General features: G+C 39.7%; 1 protein-coding gene and 1 pseudogene across 1 annotated transcript in view; one reads left to right on the top strand and one right to left on the bottom strand.

The window, feature by feature from the left end:
- Positions 1–18,119, bottom strand: part of arnt2 (aryl-hydrocarbon receptor nuclear translocator 2) — a 100,704-nt gene that overhangs the window by 78,584 nt on the left and 4,001 nt on the right. The gene's annotated exons all lie outside the window — the stretch shown is intronic.
- Positions 11,584–17,441, top strand: LOC138588498 (general transcription factor II-I repeat domain-containing protein 2A-like; annotated as a pseudogene).

Genomic DNA, 18,119 nt, shown 5'->3' with positions numbered 1-18,119 from the left:
AGACAGATTTGTGTCATATCTCCTCCTCCCTGCGCCGCACGATAACTGATAAACTACGCATGGATCACCTCCAGTTCATTTCATTCACAGCCTGTGGACATAGTTGCTTTATAAAGATGATTGTTCACGGAAATACGGGGACAGATCGCCACCCTATTTAGTCAGGGGCAGAGCATGAGAACCACACACAGATCAGTGTCATCACTGCACTGCATGATTATAAACTGCTCAATGCTGGATCACATGATTATAAACTCTGATAAACTGATAATAGATCATACTCTGGATCCTCTCTCTCTCTCTGCGCTGTCTCTTCCTATCGTTGGGTCTGGATTGTCCCGTATTAAAAACTTTAAAGCAGTCTCCATACTGAAGAAAAATAGAATGCCACCCGCCAGAGTGGCTAGTGAGAGTGAGTGAGTCACCCACCACTGCCCAATTCTACCCGCATTTGGCGGGTTGGCGGGTGTTAATGTCAAGCCCTGGACATAGCATACATTCACAGCTAACAGCAAATAAATGAGCCAATGAGCACTTCATCAGACATGCTGCTCCAAAGCTGTGACACCAAGTGGTCCTTCATGGTGATGTCCAGGTGAGACATCTCAATACAGTGATTCAACAGCCTAACCCTGTAGTAAACCAGGCCAGGCAAGACCATTACTAGTTAAACTAGAGTGTATTGGTCAATGTCTGTGCCTGAAACAGATACACTGTTGTGCCTTTTTATTTGTGTATGAAGTAAAGTGACCAATAAATGTGATTTGATTTGATACATGAGTAGTCCTACACACTCCCCTGAGCTTCCCTGTGAGCAGTTTCCCAGCCACAATGTTAATGTTATAGAGACTGTGTCTGCCCCCCAACCCAGGCCTTTTATTACAGTTGATTCAAACTTAAATAAAAAAGGAGTAAATCAAAAAAATGTAATAAAAATTAAAACAACCCAAGTTATGCCAAAAAATATGAGAATTAAATGTGGTCTGTTAAATATCAGATCCCTGTCATCTAAAGCTCTATTAGTGAACGATCTGATATCAGATTATCATATTGATTTTTTCTCTTTAACTGAGACTTGGCTGTGTCAGGAAGAATATGTCAGCTTAAATGAATCCACTCCTCCCAGTCATCTTAATACTCATTCCTCGAGACACTGGTCGAGGTGGTGGAGTGGCAGCTATCTTCAGTTCTAGTCTTCTAATCAACCCTAGACCAAAACTTAGTTTCAGCTCTTTTGAAAGCCTTGTTCTGAGTTTTTCACACCCAGCTTGGAAAACTTTACAGCCTGTTTTATTTGTGATAGTATACCGCCCTCCTGGCCCATACTCTGATTTTCTAACTGAATTCTCAGAGTTTTTTCAGATTTAGTCCCAAGTTCAGATAAAATAATTATTGTAGGGGACTTCAATATTGTAGATGTTGATAATGATAGTCTTAGCATGGCATTTATGTCCCTTTTGGACTCTATTGGTTTCACTCAAAGTGTAAACCAGCCTACTCACCGCTTTAACCACACCCTCGACCTTGTTCTAGCTTATGGCCTTGAAACCGAAAACTTAATTGTCTTCCCACAAAATCCTCTTCTATCAGATCACTATTTAGTAACATTCGATGTCCTATTAACCGAATACTCTCCAGTTAACAAAAATGTACTCACAAGATGTTTGTCTGAGGGCTGTAGCTAAATTTAAGGAAGCAATTCCAGCTGCTTTTAATTCTTTACCACATCTGTTTACTACAGAAAGCTCTTATGCTAATGTTAGTCCCTCTCAGCTTGATCATTTTGTTGATAGGACTGCAGGTTTGCTGAGAAGTACTCTAGATTCGATTGCCCCCTTAAAAAAGAAGATTATCAAATGACAAAGGCTAGCTCCATGGTACGACTCAGAATATCGTAACCTGAAACAAAAAAAAAAAAAGAAAGCCTACCCTTGATTCAGGCATCTTAGCTAACTATAGACCTATATCTAACCTTCCTTTAATTTCAAAGATCCCCGAAAAAGCAGTCGCTAATCAATTTTGTGACTTTCTTCATAACAACAGTTTCTTTGAGGACTTTCAGTCAGGATTTAGAGTCCACCATAGCACTGAGACAGCCCTTGTGCCCTTAGTGCCGCTTTCAACACGATAGACCATCACATCCTGTTACAGAGACTAGAGCTGCTGCTTGGTATTACAGGATCTGCATTAAGTTGGTTTAAATCTTATTTATCAGATCGATCTCAGTTTGTTAATGTTCATGATGTGTCCTCTATGCACACCAAAGTTAGTCATGGAGTTCCACAAGGTTCTGTGCTCGGACCGATTCTTTTTACCTTATATATGCTGCCTCTTGGTAAAATCATGAGGAAACACTCCAGACGAAACCAATCAGCTATCTAAACTAGAAGCATGCCTTAAGGACATAAAGATCTGGATGACTAGAAACTTTCTGCTACTGAAGTTATTGTGCTCGGCCCCAAACTTAGAGATTCTTTCTCTAATGATAAAACTGCCCTAGATGGCATCAGCCTGGCATCCAGCACTACTGTTAGGAATCTGGGAATTCTATTTGATCAGGATATGTCCTTCATCTCCCACATAAAACAAATATCAAGGACAGCCTTCTTTCATCTTCGCAACATAGCTAAAATCAGAAACATCTTGTCTCAAAACGATGCCGAAAAACTAGTCCATGCATTCGTTACTTCCAGCATTCTGTTTAATTAAGTCACGAAAGTTAAATATTTTCTCCAGCAATTCAGTACTTACAGCATGTGAGCCACGTGTGCATGAGGGAAGTTATTAATGACATAGTATCTCAAAACTATTGACCATTACCTAATGACATACCTTTTATAAGCTTTATAAACTGCGACAATCAATGAATGTATGAGTACAATACCTCCTCATTAGACCACAATATTTTGGCACCTGGCTGGAGGTACATCGCCAGAGGGCTGAAAGTTTGATACTGTGCACACAGCTGATTTAGGCAAGTTGTTTACATTGCATAATAGAACCGCATATGATTCTGTGTGGACAGAGAGCGTCTGATGTCAGCAATGCGGAGCGGACCCTCTTTTGCCGTTAGAACACTGTGTGAGGAGTAAACTGTTCCCGCTGTTGTTTATTTGGTTTCCAAGACTTTGTGAGTGATTGAAGTCCTGTGACTCCTGTCACTGTTTCAGTGCTCTTCCTCAACAAGGAGAGAGAACGACCGTTCATTTGGAGAGGAAAACTCCGCAGTGGTCTAGTTACGACTTTAGAACATGTTCTAAGAAATGTCAGAAATCTGAAGCAGCGGCGACAATAATTCTGTGGCGGAAACACTGGACGTCTTCTTTCAAATATATAAGTTCTTATCCGTCTTTTAGTCTAGACTATAAGTGCAGCTGTGTAGTGTCGGTCTCATGAATTAGTTTTAATTGTTTCGACACGTACCTAACGTCTTTAATGACGAGCCTCCTTCACGCCTGGCTTTCCTGCTGCTGTAAAAATGAGATTGCGGGTGAAAAACTCAAAACACAAGTTGTATTTTCGGGGGGACTTTGTAAATCGTGCAGCTAACAATGAATAACGTCAGATCAGACATATGTAGGGAGAGAGAAACAGAAAGAGCTGCTGAGTGCAGTGACAGCAGGTGAAGGTGTGTGGGGAAATCTAACTTAAGAGAAGCAAGGTAATAATGATAAATTTTATTTGAAGGCGCTAGGGGTGGGTAAAAATATCGATTCAGCAATGCATCGCGATTCTTTTCCCTGCAATTCAATATCGATTCAGCAATCTTCTGAATCGATTCAAGCCCCTGGCCAGTGGGGGCGCTGTGAGCAACACCCTCGTGTGATTCGCGTTGTACGGACGGGGGCCGCACTAGACCAAACCATATCAATATGGCGAGCGGCGTGAGTAGCAGCAGCGTTAAGCCAGCGCCTTCAAACCTGAAAGCAGACGTGTGGATTCATTTTGTATTCCCGTGTAAACCTGGAACACAGGAAAGAGATAAAAGTACGGTGTTGTGCAAACTTTGCCAGGCGGTTCTGAAATACTGTAGCAACACGACAAACCTGCGGAACCACCTGAGCCGACACCATGCAGACGTTCTGCAGCAACCCATCGCTAAATCCGCGGATTCAAAACAAAAGCAACTCGACAGATCCCTTATGTGCAAACTGGCGCCAGGTTCTGTCCGCGCACAGAAGATAACAGAGTCGGTGGCTGTCTTCATATGCAAGGACCTGCGGCCTTACAGTATCGTCAAAAACAAGGGTTTTAAGAAGATGGTACACACGCTCGAACCACGATACGCCATACCAACACGCAAACACATGACAGAAGTCGCCGTCCCGAAGCTGTACGAAGAGAAAAAGTCCGCGGTTTTGGAGTCGTTGAAATCGACAGAGAGAGTGGCTCTTACATGTGATGGTTGGACGTCGAGAGCGACGGAGTCCTACGTAACTATTACCTCTCATTTCATTTCTAACGAGTGGGCACTAGTGTCAAATGTTCTGCAGACTAGAGCCCTGCACGACAGCCACACAGGGAGCAATATAGCGAACCTGTTGAAGGAGGCAATGAATGAATGGGGGTTAGTGGAGAAAGTGCCGGCAATTGTCACAGACAATGCCGCAAACATGCTGCTTGCTGTCAGTCTCATTGAGTGTTTGCATGTTGGCTGCTTTGCCCACGTACTCAATTTAGCTTCTCAGGCTGCTCTTAAAATCCCTGCCGTCTCACGGCTTCTCGGCAGAGTGAGGCGCATCTCCACCTTTTTCCACCGAAGCACGCTAGCCAGTCATGCACTCAAGAAAAAACAGAAGTTGCTGGATCTCCCACAGCATAAACTAGTGACGGATGTACCAACGCGTTGGAACAGCGCATTAGAGATGCTGGAAAGATTTTTGGAGCAGCAACCAGCTGTGTCCGCTGCACTTCTTTCCCCTGAAGTACGAAAACAGGAAAAGGATCTGTGCACCCTTACAGAGGCAGACATAACAGCAGTAGAGGACGTTGCACAGGCTCTGAAGCCACTGAAGAAAGCCACCTTGGTGATGTCTCAGGAAGGTACCCCTACTCTGTCTGTCATCGCACCCCTTACAGCAAAACTTCTGGAGGAAATGCAACTGACCCCCAATGACTCTGGGATGGTGAAGGAGATTAAATCTGCGGTGCACCAGGATCTCCAGAAAAGGTATTTATTGTTCTACATCATCATGACTTTGTTAGGCCTGTTTTATTCACAGTTTGTTTGTTTTTTACAGTAACTATACACTACAAACTCATTTTAAATAGAATTTCATGATTATGAGGGGAAAAAAGATTTATTGTAATGTGAATTAATTCATTTCTCTTTATTTTCAAGGTACATGGGCCTGAAGGACAAACTCCTCCTAGCTTCATCTCTGGACCCGCGCTTCAAGGCCCTGCCTTTTCTGTCTGATGATGAGCGTGAGGAAATCTTCGCCCATCTCACCACTATCACTGATGCATTAGCAACTGAGAAGAGCTCTGTAAGTACAAATTTATATTGAATGAAGATGCCGACTGTGTGTGCAACTGTGCACACAGAATATTTTTGTTTTGTTGTCTTATGCAGTCAGGTCTGGAATTATTTGAACGCTGGCACATTTTATTTTATTGATAATTTTGCTTCTATCATACACTCCAACAATGGATTTGAAACTAACTGTATAACTATTGAAATATAAAGCTTTTCTTTACTTTAATGTGATTTATTTACTTTCACAACAGGGTGGGCCAATAAATGCAGCAGACAGTGAGGCAGGTGAAGTGCTGGAGCAGCAGGCAGAGCCAGCTGATGACTCTGGACCCCCATCGAAGAAAGCAAGGGACTCCTGTGCTTTGGCTGATCTCCTGGGGAACACATATGCTCCAGTAGCAGTGTCCAGAACCACAAGTGACAAAGCTTTAGATGAGGTGATGAGGTACAAAGAAGTAAAGCCACTGCCACTCTCCACCAATCCACTCAACTGGTGGAGAGAACATGAGGGGGAATACCCGCTTTTGTCATGCCAAGCAAAACGATACCTATGTATCCCAGGAACTAGTGTACCAGCTGAGAGGATCTTCTCCACAGCTGGTGATATTGTCACGGCCAAGCGAAGTGCACTTAATCCAGAACATGTAGACCAGCTGATTTTCTTAAACAAAAATTTACATGTGCACATCTAGTATGTAACCAGAAGGCACCTGGTTCTTATGTGAGCTCAGAAGAAAGAAAAAACATAGGCCTACATTACATTACATTTAATACAGCACTGTCATTTTTTATTTATTTATTTTTTACTTTTGTACACCTTATACTGGTATTATTGTGCTGATGTTTTATTTGTGCACATCTAGTTTGTAACCAGAAATTAAGGCACCTGGTTCTTATGTGTTATTGTTCAAGGATGTCATGTGAGCTCAGAAGAAAGAAAGAAATACTGTACATGATTTAAGTATAAATACATTACATTTAATACAGCACTGTCATATATATATATTTTTGTTACTTTTGTATACCATACTGGTATTATTGTGCTGATGTTATATTTTCAGATGTTCGTTTTTTTTGCCCAAAATGCTATGAGTTATTTATTTACAGTTCCCAAGCGGAAAGAAATACATAATTTAAGTTACATGCACTTTAGTTCAGTGTTAATACAGCACTGTCATTTTTTTTATACTTTTATACGCACCATGTACTAGTATTATTGAGCTGATGTTTTATTACTCAAAATGTTATGAGTTGTTTTACAATTTCCAAGAGGAAAGAAACACATAATTTAAATTTACATGCATTGTAGTTCAGTGTTAAAGCAGTGTCATGTTTTGTCATGAGTTATACCATGGCTGTTCATAAGGCATGAAACTAAATAAATAATTATTTTAAAAAATTATCTGGTACTCTTACTTGTGTATTTCTACTTGATACTGAATCGATATCGAAGCATTTCAATCAATATCGAATCGAATCGATATCGAATCGAATCGTGACCTAACAAATCGAAATCGAATCGAATCGTGAGAATCTTAACAATACCCAGCCCTAGAAGGCGCCTTTCTCGGCACTCAAGGACACCGTACATAGATATATATATATATATATATATACACAAAATACACATTAAAAGAGAGAGAAAAAACAAACAAAACAAGAAAAACAAAAGTGACAAAGCAATTAGGGTCATGTGGAATAAGCAGATTTAAACAGATGTGTTTTGAGTTTTGATTTAAAAACGGGGAATGAATTGATGTTTCTGAGTTGGGGTGGTAATGAATTCCAGAGACGGGGAGCAGAGCGGCTGAATGCTCTGCTCCCCATCGTGGTGAGTCGGGCGGAGGGGACAGACAGGTGTAAGGAGGAAGAGGATCTGAGGGAGTGGGAGGGAGTGGGAACATGGAGGAGGTCGGACAGATATGGGGGGGTGAGGTTGTGGATGGCCTTGAATGTTAACAGGAGGACTTTGAATTGGATACGGAACTGAACCGGGAGCCAGTGGAGCTGTTGGAGAACAGGAGTGATGTGGTGGATGGAGGGGGTTCGAGTAATGATACGGGCAGCTGAATTCGGGACCAGTTGAAGTTTATGGATGGATTTGTGAGGGAGGCCGAAGAGGAGGGAGTTGCAGTAATCCAGACGGGAAGTGACGAGACTGTGGACAAGGATGGCGGCAGTGTGGGGGGTGAGGGAGGCGCGGAGACGATTGATGTTTCGTAGGTGGAAGTAGGCAGACCGGGTAATGTTATTGATGTGGGATTGAAAGGATAGTGTGCTGTCAAGGATGACACCCAGGTTACTCCTAAACTGGGTGGAGGGTGAAACGGGGGAGTTATCAATAGTGAGGGAGAAGCTGTTGGTTTTGGATAGAGTGGATTTAGTGCCAATGAGGAGAACCTCGGTTTTGTCACTGTTTAGTTTAAGAAAGTTTATGGTGAACCAGGTTTTTATTTCAGAGATGCAGTCAGTGAGGGAGGTCGGCGGGAGAGTGGACGAGGGTGAAGTGGTGAGGTAGAGCTGGGTGTCATCTGCATAACAGTGGAACTGAATATTAAATTTGCGGAAGATATTGCTGAGGTGAGCAGATTAAAGTAGTTTTGTGAACAGACACTAACATACGGTTGAGAACAATTATAATAAGTTATAATAGTGTCACTCTTGGTGAAGTCTTGGTATTTTAACAGGAATTTCCTATAATTTATTTTTGACAATCTACACTCTTAAATTATCTGAAAAATTCTTCACACAAAATAAAAAAATCAACAACGTAAATAACAATTTCACCTAATAAATATCTTAAACTAAACACTCCAACCAATTCAATTGGGTGAACATAAAGTCAAAATAGAACAAGTGCACATAAGGTTATTTTAGAATAGATAAAATGGCCATATATCAATGAAGCTATGTCATCTTGTGCATTTTTACATCTTTTATACACATTTGGTTAGGCTTCATCAACAATAAAGGTTTGGCCTATGGCTACTGCAGTTGCCACGAAACACACTAACCAATTTTAACTTGTCACAGACAATGGCATACCTTCAGGTAGGCGAAACATTTTTTATACAAAACCCTTTTTTTATTAAAAAAAATAAGAATAATGAATACACTCATGAAATGCACAAACCCAAATTCTGCCTAAAGAATGATAAGAAATCAAAAATATAATGTGCTGCGGTATCCACTAACCTATGAATATCATTTTCTGTTGATAACAATTTTTCTGAACCCATGGTGACTTATCCAAATCCCTTATTTTGTCTGACCAACACTCCAAAACTTTTATAAACACAGAAATGCAACAAATTCAAATTTTTAATAGATCATTCAAGAAGTTGTGGATACATTTTTTGACGGTCGACAAAACAATTGCCTAATGGTAAAATCTGTACAAAACAAATCTGTACTCTCTGAACATGTAACCCCATTTCATGTTTCACATGCTCTTACAGCAATTGGATCTGGGTGACGGCCAGCTGGAGATAATCCTGCAATGACACAGCATTCCCAACCCCTATCGTATCTGATCTGAGGTCAACACACCTGACAGTACTGCCATGCCAAGGGAAACAGTGAGGCTGATCATCAAGTAAAATTTAACGGCATAAAATATTATATATTATATATTAATAATAATATTTGAAATCTCATTCCTGTGATATAGCCATGCTGCAGGAGACCCACCTAAATGAAACAGAATCATTAAAACTAAAGCAAAGATGGGTTGGCCAGGTATTTACTGCCCCAGGGAATGGAGCATCAAGAGGCACAAGCTCTTGATTTAAAAAAAAAAAAATCTTTTCAGCTTACAGATTTGATTGCTGATAAAGATGGGAGGTACATCTTAGCATCAGGACTTATCCAACATAAAAAAAATGTCACTTGTAAATATGTATGCCCCAAACTCTGGACAAGTTGAGTTTTTATCAAACTTAATAGTTTTCCTATCAAAGTATATGGAAGACCCTGTTCTGCTTGGTGGTGATTTTAATTTGGTAAAAGAGCGTTGCTAGGCTTCTCCAACCGTCCCCTTCCAGCCGATAATGCCCTCTCCGATGCCTTTGAAGAAGTACTGAAGATGATAGGGTTGACTGACGTGTGGCGATGCATTAACTCACTCTCTCGTGAATACACTTTTTATTCTAAAGTGCATAACTCCTATTCTAGAATAGACTATTTATTACTGTCGAATTCACTAGTAGAGAATATGCTTAATTCTGGGATCCATAATATTCTAATATCTGACCATACCCCCATATCTGTTTCATTCTCTCCCTGCTTTAATACACACAAAACAAAACAGTGGAAATTTAACAATATGCTTTAACGGGAGGAGGAATTTGTGACACTGATAAAAGATAGAACATCAGAATTTTTTCAGAGAAGCTTAAATTCTGTTACGTCAATACAAATTGTGTGGGAGACTTTTCAGGCTACATGTAGAGGCTGGTGTATTAGTTACAACTCTGCAATCCATAAAGAAAGAAGTCAAAAGAAAAATAGGCTTATGTTGGAACTGAAAAATCAAGAAGAGCAACATATGAAATATCCCAGCGATCAGAAATCAGAAATTAAAAGATTCATTGCTACTAACCAGAGCTGAGTTACAGGAAGTCCTACATGAGGAAACGGCATTTGCATTATAAAGACTACGGAAAAGACCACAGCTAAAAGATAATGAAAAGTCTTATTTGGAGACAGACGAACAGGACATAGAGGTTAAGGCAGCAATTAAAGCTCTCACTGCTGTCATTCTGACCTCATTGTATGAGGATAATAGGTCACTCAGTCCATGCCTAGTAGTATGAGCACAGCGGTCATCTCCTTGTTACCAAAACCAGGTAAGGATCATTCACAAATGGGAAATTTCCGCCTTTAAGCTTATGAAAACAATGATTACAAAATATTTGCAAAGATTCTGGCAACACATCTTGAGGAAGTCATCCCCTCATTAATTCATTTAAATCAATCGGGTTTTTATTACTGGACATCATGCTGCACACAGTATGAGAAGACTGTTTCATGTAATGTCAGAGGCTGCATCTCTCCAACACCCATCTGTTGCAATTTCACTTGATGCTGAAAAAGCATTTGATAGGATAGAATGGTGTTATCTATTTCACATATTATTGAAGTTTGGTTTTGGTCCAAAATGCTTACAATGGATTAAGTCCCTCTACCATGCAGCTGCATGTGTCAAAACTAATGGATTAATCTCTCCCCCCTTCCAGCTTGGCGGATCCACAGGGGTGCAAAGCCTCACCAATTATCTTTAGATTAGCACTTGAGCCCCTTGCCTGTGCTATCAGGGCAAACCAAAATATAACGGGCATAACAATTTTTAATTATGTTTTTAAAGCCAACCTTTATGCAGATGATATTTTATTGACACTGTCCTACCCAGAGCATTCAGTCCCACACCTCCTTAAACTTGTCAGTGATTTTGGTCTGTTCTCTGGGTACAAGATCAACTGGTCCAAGAGCGAGGCCATCCCTCTAAATCAGGGGTGTGCCAGATGCGGCCCGTCAGGAGGTCTTATCAGGCCCGCAAGACATTTTGGGGAAGGGGAAGAAAAAAACAAAACAATATATATAAAAAACAACAACTATATATATATATATATATAGGCCTATTTATATTTTTATAGAGAGATTTTTATAGATGTATATATAGAGAATTTGATGATTGTTTATCTGATCACGATATTAGGCATGAGCTGCCCTCACATTGAGGTCCGCTGGTTGAGCCGAGGAGCCGTGCTCAGACACTTCTTTCAATTACGCACAGAGATCGCCCAATTCATGGCACAGAGAGGAAAGCAAGTGGCAGAGTAAGATAAGCCAGACAGGGTTACTGGTCTTGCGTTTTCAGTGGACATGACAGAACATTTGAACGTAATGAATGTTAACATGCAGGGCCGCAACAAACTCGTCACAGAGTACTCTGACAGCGCTCGTGCTTTCCAAATGAAATATGCACCGTTAAAGTATGAATCTACATCTGACCGTTTGACATTACTTTATAAAAGACAGCATTTGCAAAGGTAGACTGTATGTTTGGGACAACATATGTATGCGAGCAGGTATTAACGTGAGGGATGAAGTCCAAACTGCGCAGTCGGCTGACGCACGGACATCTGAGGGACATAATGAAAATCGCCACCGCTCAGAAACTAGTTCCTGATGTCGACAGGCTGGTGGAAGTCAAAAAGTGTCAGGTGCCGACCAGCAAGTGAAAATGTGAGTGTTTCTTTTCCTCAGTTTCAGTTTCACATATACTGCCGGCCACAAATATGATCAAATATGATAAATCTCTCCCTCTTTCTCTCTCTCGTCACTACACACTGGATTCCACATGCCTTGATCCCAGGGCAGCTGGTTTAACCCCGATATCAGGTTGGACTTTCCAGACAATGGGTGGCTGTTTTATAGCCTTAACCAGCAATATTTGAAATTAATAATTAATGAATCACAATGAGATTTAAACACTAAATGTATTGTTGTTAAGAGTAGTATAATAGGAAAAAGTTTACTATGCCACTTATTGTTACACTTCCCTGTTGTACAGTATTATTATGTGCTATTATTATTAACCTATTCTTTCAAATGTATCATTGGTGAATGACAAAGACATTCACATTTGAAATGAATCTTTGTTAATATGTTGCAAGGATCGCATGTTGCTTTATTCATTTTTTTGTTGTTTATGCAACAACATGAAATGTTCACTGATTGTTAAAAGTATCTGTTGGCTCTTATTGAATGATTTCAAATAATAAAACTGTAGCAGCCGATATATCTATGTGTTGGCAAAAAATAGCCTGGCCCCTTTGAGGTCTCATCAGAACAAATCCGGCCCACTACCTAATATGAGTTTGACACCCCTGCTCTAAATAATCTTACATTTCATGGACATCTGATGTCAACTCCCGTTGTATGGAGGTCATAGGGTATGAAATATCTGGGAGTTACAATCAGATCTCCAATTAACAAAATGTTTGAGTTGAATGGCCCCAGGCTCTCTGAAAACTGTCAGAGAAGATTTAAAGAGATGGACAAATTTACCATTATCATTGTGGGGGAGGGCAGAAGTATTGAAAATGAATATACTACCTAGGTTAACCATTATTTTGTCAACAATCCCATTAAAATGTCCTCGGAAATTATTTCAAGACATTTGTAAACTATTTTCAGGGTTCCTATGGAAAAAAAAAAAATTAGCCTTAAAAAGTTCACAGTTCCTAGGGACAAAGGTGGGTTAGGGATACCAGATGTTTATCTATATTACTTGTCATACAATGCTGTATATCCATTATCCTGGACCTACAAGACCATGCAGACACAGGTAGCTGGAGATGGCAGGAGCAAAAGATTGTTTCAGAAAAGAATAAACAGGGGCGCTGGTTTAGCTCAGTTGGTAGAGCAGGCGCCCCATATACAGAGGCTTCAGTCCTCGTCACACTGATCGCAGGTTCGACTCCCGGTCTGCCGATCATTTGGTGCATGTCAGCCCCCACGCTCTACTCCCCACATTTCCTGTCTCTCTTCAGCTTTCCTATCGAATAAAGGCAAAAAACCAAAAAATTAATCTTTAAAAAAAAAAAAAAAAAAAGAAAAGAATAAACATATCTCTTTAGCCTCTCTTTGGTATCACCCTAAAAATTAAAGTGACATTAAAAATCCTTTAATTTTGTATTCAACTGAAGTGATTAAATTAATAAAAAAAAAAACGTATTACATAAACCTCTCAAAATCAGCGGTCTATCCATGCCATCTTGTCGCTTATTGAAAAACCCCTTATTTACTGCTGGCCGTAAACCACTTTTCAATGATATATGGCAAAGACAAAATATCGCTGAGCTGGGTCAGTAAGTAAAGGATGGAGAAAAAATACATTTTCATGAACTTAAGAATAATTTTGGTCTAACAAACCCAAACCTCTTCCAGATATGCAGTTAAAATCTATTCTGTACGATTATATACTCAAAAAGATCAATCTGGGTAATAATAAAATGATTGATATTCAATTAAGTGATGCAGCCACTGGAGGAGGAACTGTGTCCAAACTGTACAAATTACTGTGTCATATTTTTTTTTAGTGTAGTGCATCTACACTTGGGTACCTGGGTGTATGTCACACAACAGAGCAATGGAAAGCAATATTGAGTAGATCAAACTATCTTTCAAAATGTCTGAGGTACAAAGTAATCCAAATGAAGATTATGTGGAGGTCATATATCACCTCACAGAAATTGAACAAAATAAACCATAATGTATCAGATTTGTGCTGGTATGGCTGTGGGGTCACTGGCACTTTTATGCACCAATTTTGGCACTGCCCAGAGGTCCAGCGGTTCTGGAATTATGTGATTTTCTGTGTAAAATATTGAATGTAACTTTACCATTATGTCCCACAGTGGGTCTACTGGGAAGTCAGGCATTTGGAGTAATGTCAAAAGAACTACAACACCTGATTGGATTAGCTTTTCTAATCAGTGAAACGGACAATACTTGGAAGGTGAGGAAACCAAATTGTTTTAATATACAAAGCTAGCTTAAAGATTATTTGGAATTGGTATCTATGGAACAAGCAACATCACTACAAGAAGGTCTTGGCAGTAGCCGCAGAGGTTTTCTGAGCCTTATTACATCAGCTTTGAATAAAAGGCCTTGATGGCAGTTATATAGGAAAATGTGTAATGTTTATCATCCTGAAGAGAGTTTTGTTTGCATAAACCATCTGATATTCTGACTGTGATCAAAATTCATGTACATATATGTATATGTATAATCATTTTAATTTATATCTATCCTTTATCTTTTTTTTTATTATTATAATTTTTTTTGTAAAGATACATTTAAAAATACGCACCCTCAACCCCTGTTCCAAGCCTTGTCCTGCTGAAGGCTAGTTGAGTTTCTGACCTGATGCACAATCATTCAGATTCTCAGTGCCTGCCTCACAGAATCTAGCTTTCGCAACTGTATATTATATTGTATATATATGCATATATTTAAGTTTAATGTTTTTTCATGAAAATGACAATAATGATGTAAAAGTAGAGATGGGCTGATTCACATTTTTTCAGTTCTGTTCCGATACAAAATTGCCGTTTTACTTTAATATTATCATTATTATTGTTTGTATTGTGTTTAAGATTACATCATGAGGCTGAAACAAACCACACAAAACTTCTTATTAGAACAGTAAAATATGCATTGAATTTAAATGCATTCCAAAGGAATTTATTTGTTACGTTTCACATACAAACAAGTAGCAGCAAATTAAATATTGGAAATGCAAAACTGAAATACATATACTGACATATCTTAATTTAATATATCTATTTATCTATTTAAGATTGTTAAATATCAAACAACCTTTCTGATACACAACAGTAAGCTTGGCCACAACATCTGAACAAGTCAAGTTTGCAGTAATTGCAGCAGCAACAACTGTGTATGGATTTAAAATTAAATCTTTGAAATAAAGTGCAAAACTGAAAAGAAATAAATATCTTAACTATCAAAAAATCCTTCAAGTAAGTTAAAAACAACAATAAGCTTGGCTGCATCATTTGAACAGGTCAAGTAATAGAACAAATGTAGCAGCAACAACTTTGTAAATAAAGTGCAAAACTGTAGAGAAATAAACATCTGCACTATCAAAATAGCCTACAAGTAAGTTAAAAACAATAAGCTTGGCTGCATCATTTGAACTGTAGAGAAATAAACATCTTCACTATCAAAAGAGCCTTCATTTCAGTAAAACAACAACAATGTATATGGCTGCTTCCTAAACCTAAAGAGAACAAATAAAGTAGGTCAGTAAGGTTGTGCAGCACCAACAGCGGTAAAGCAACAAAACTTTTGCATCACTGAAGTTCAAGAGAACTTGTTGAAAAGGGACCTGGTTTAACCTAAGTAATCTGGTGCTTAAACACCTCACTTAAGAAATTTTCTTAAGTGTTTAAAGAAACCTTGGCAGGTTCTTCTGGAGCAGACCTGGGCATTTTACGGCCCGCGGGCCACATCCGGCCCATTGGCGGTCCCTGTCTGGCCCGTGTGAGGTCAAGTAAATTAGAACATCAATCAAAAAATAGGCCTACTTATGCTGTGCACGCAATACAGCTGTGTTGCTTTTATTTTGAAAAGATTGCAGTTTTTTTATTTACGTAGTGACGCACATGTGCAGGTGAACAGCTACATTTGATGCTGGTAAGGGAGCCCTCAACATGTCAGCCCACGGCAAAATGAGAAAAATCAATACCGAATGGCGCGTTTTCAACAAGACATGGACTGCTAAATATTTATTTACAGAAGTCAAAGGTAAAGCCGTGTGCTTTGTTTGTGGTGTACAGGTCGCCGTGTTCAAGGATTACAATTTGAATCGCCACTAAGTGACCAAACACGAGGAGAAATACAAGAACTTGTCTGATAAACTGCGCGCAAGGGAGTCGGATGCTTTGCTAGCTAAGCTGCAAAACCAACAAGGACTTTTTACTAAACTTTACACATCCAGAGATGCAGCTGTCAAGACAAGTTATGTCATATCCCACAAAACCATTTTCTGACAGGGAGTTTATTGAGTGTTTGTTGGACTCTGCTGCCCTAATATGCCCGGAGAAAAAGGGAGCTTTTGAGAATGTGCCCCTCTCGCGACGGACTGTAACAAGGAGGGTTTAGGACATTGCGGGGAATCTGGAACTTCAGCTGAAGAACAGAGCGGTCAGCTTCGACAATTTTTCCCTGGCTTTGGATGAGAGCTGCGATGTACGTGACACTGCCCAGCTACTCATTTTCATACATGGGATATCTACGGACTTTAAAATCACGGAGGAGCTGGCAGCCATGAAGTCAATGAAAGGGACAACAACCGGGAATGATTTATTCACGGTGGTAAATGCAAGTTGGGACTAAAATGGGACAAGCTGGCAGGTGTGACAACGGATGGTTGTCCAAATCTGATGGGGAAAAATGTTGGACTTTTGAAGAGAATGCAGGATAAAGTGACAGAAATGAACCCTGAGCAGAAATTGACATTTTTGCATTGCATTATACAATAGGAAGTGTTGTGTAAGTTAGTGTTAAAAATTAACCATGTTGTTGATGTTGTAACTAAAACAGTTAACTACATCAGGGCAAGAGCATTGAATCACAGAGAGTTTGTTTCACTTTTTGAGGAAAGCGAGACTGAACATTGTGACATAGGCTACCACACAGCTGTCAGGTGGCTTAGCCTGGGCAAAGCACTGAAACGTTTCTGGGACCTGAGAGAAGAGATTCACGAGTTCTGTGTGAAGAAAGGAAATGACATTGGCCGGAGCTTTCAGATGCAGACTAGATTGCAGACCTTGGTTTTGCTGTAGATGTGACGGCACTAATGAATGAACTAAATGTCAAACTGCAGTGCAGAGGCCTTTTTGTACATGAACTGTACAGCACAGTGAAGGCTTTAATGAGAAAGTTGCAGCTTCTATTAAGCCAAATGAAGGACAACATTCTCACCCACTTGCCAACACTGAAGGAAGCCACAAAATCAGCTGATCACCTCGACAAGTACTCATCCATGTTAGAAGCACTGCATGGTGAGTTTTCAAGGCGATTTCAAGACTTGGTTTCTTCTCCCTTCACCTGCAGTGTGGAGAACACACCCAGTGATGTTCAGATGGAACTGATTGACCTGCAGTCACTTCTGGCAGAGCACTTTCGGTCAGTCTCACTACTTGACTTCTACTCTTCCCTCAAAGAGGAGAACTTTCCACACATGAGGAGGCATGCTCAGAAAATTCTATTCCTCTTTGGATCAACCTACTTATGTGAACAGACATTCTCAGTGATGAAGTTCAACAAATCCAGATACAGATCCTCTATCATTGATGACCACCTCTCAGCTGTCCTCAGACATTCAGCCAGATTTCAATGCACTTGTTCAAGACCAGAGCAAGTAAAATGAAGTGTAAAACATTAAAAGCATTTGTGCTTTATGCATCAAGTTGACAATTGCTTATCTTTAACATACTGTAAAACACCTTTTCAGTATTTGGGAAGATTAACATGTTAAAAATAAAATGAAACACTGATGCAATTATTGTTTTTACTGTTTATTACCTCTATAGGAGTATTTTCCTATATGACCAACACCACAATTTCATATATTTATATAAATATTTACAGAATATCCTTATTCTTCTGATTACCAGTTGCAACTAATCAAAAATATATAATTGAATGCATTTTACAATGGGGAAAATTAATACTGAGCAGAATTAACTTGCCCACCCCTGTTCTTGAGGAAAATAAGCATTTCTGCTCTCTCTGCTGTCAGTCGATTCCTCTTCTCATCTACAATTTTAGATGCAGTGCTAAACAGTCTTTCACTTTCAACACTGGTAGAAGGGGCACTGAAGAACTTCTCTGCAATGGCAGCTAGGATCGGAAAGCGAGCCTGGTTGTTCCCCCAGTACTGGAAAGGGCTGTCGTCACGAAGAATTGTTAGTTCTTTTAAATAAGTTTGCATTTGGATCACAGCACTCTCGCTACTCCCTGACCCAGGTTCTTCGTGCTCCTCCAGAATGGTATCATTCAGACTTGTCAAGCTGCTCTGGCTTTTGCATGGACCAGCTGCTTCCAT

Source organism: Semicossyphus pulcher, unplaced genomic scaffold (genome assembly GCF_022749685.1).
Source record: "Semicossyphus pulcher isolate SPU_LCO1_2020_fin unplaced genomic scaffold, fSemPul1.0.p SCAF_1, whole genome shotgun sequence".
Taxonomy (NCBI): domain Eukaryota; kingdom Metazoa; phylum Chordata; class Actinopteri; order Labriformes; family Labridae; genus Semicossyphus; species Semicossyphus pulcher.
Note: the sequence above shows the minus strand (reverse complement) of the source record. Positions and strands in the feature narration are given on the sequence as shown.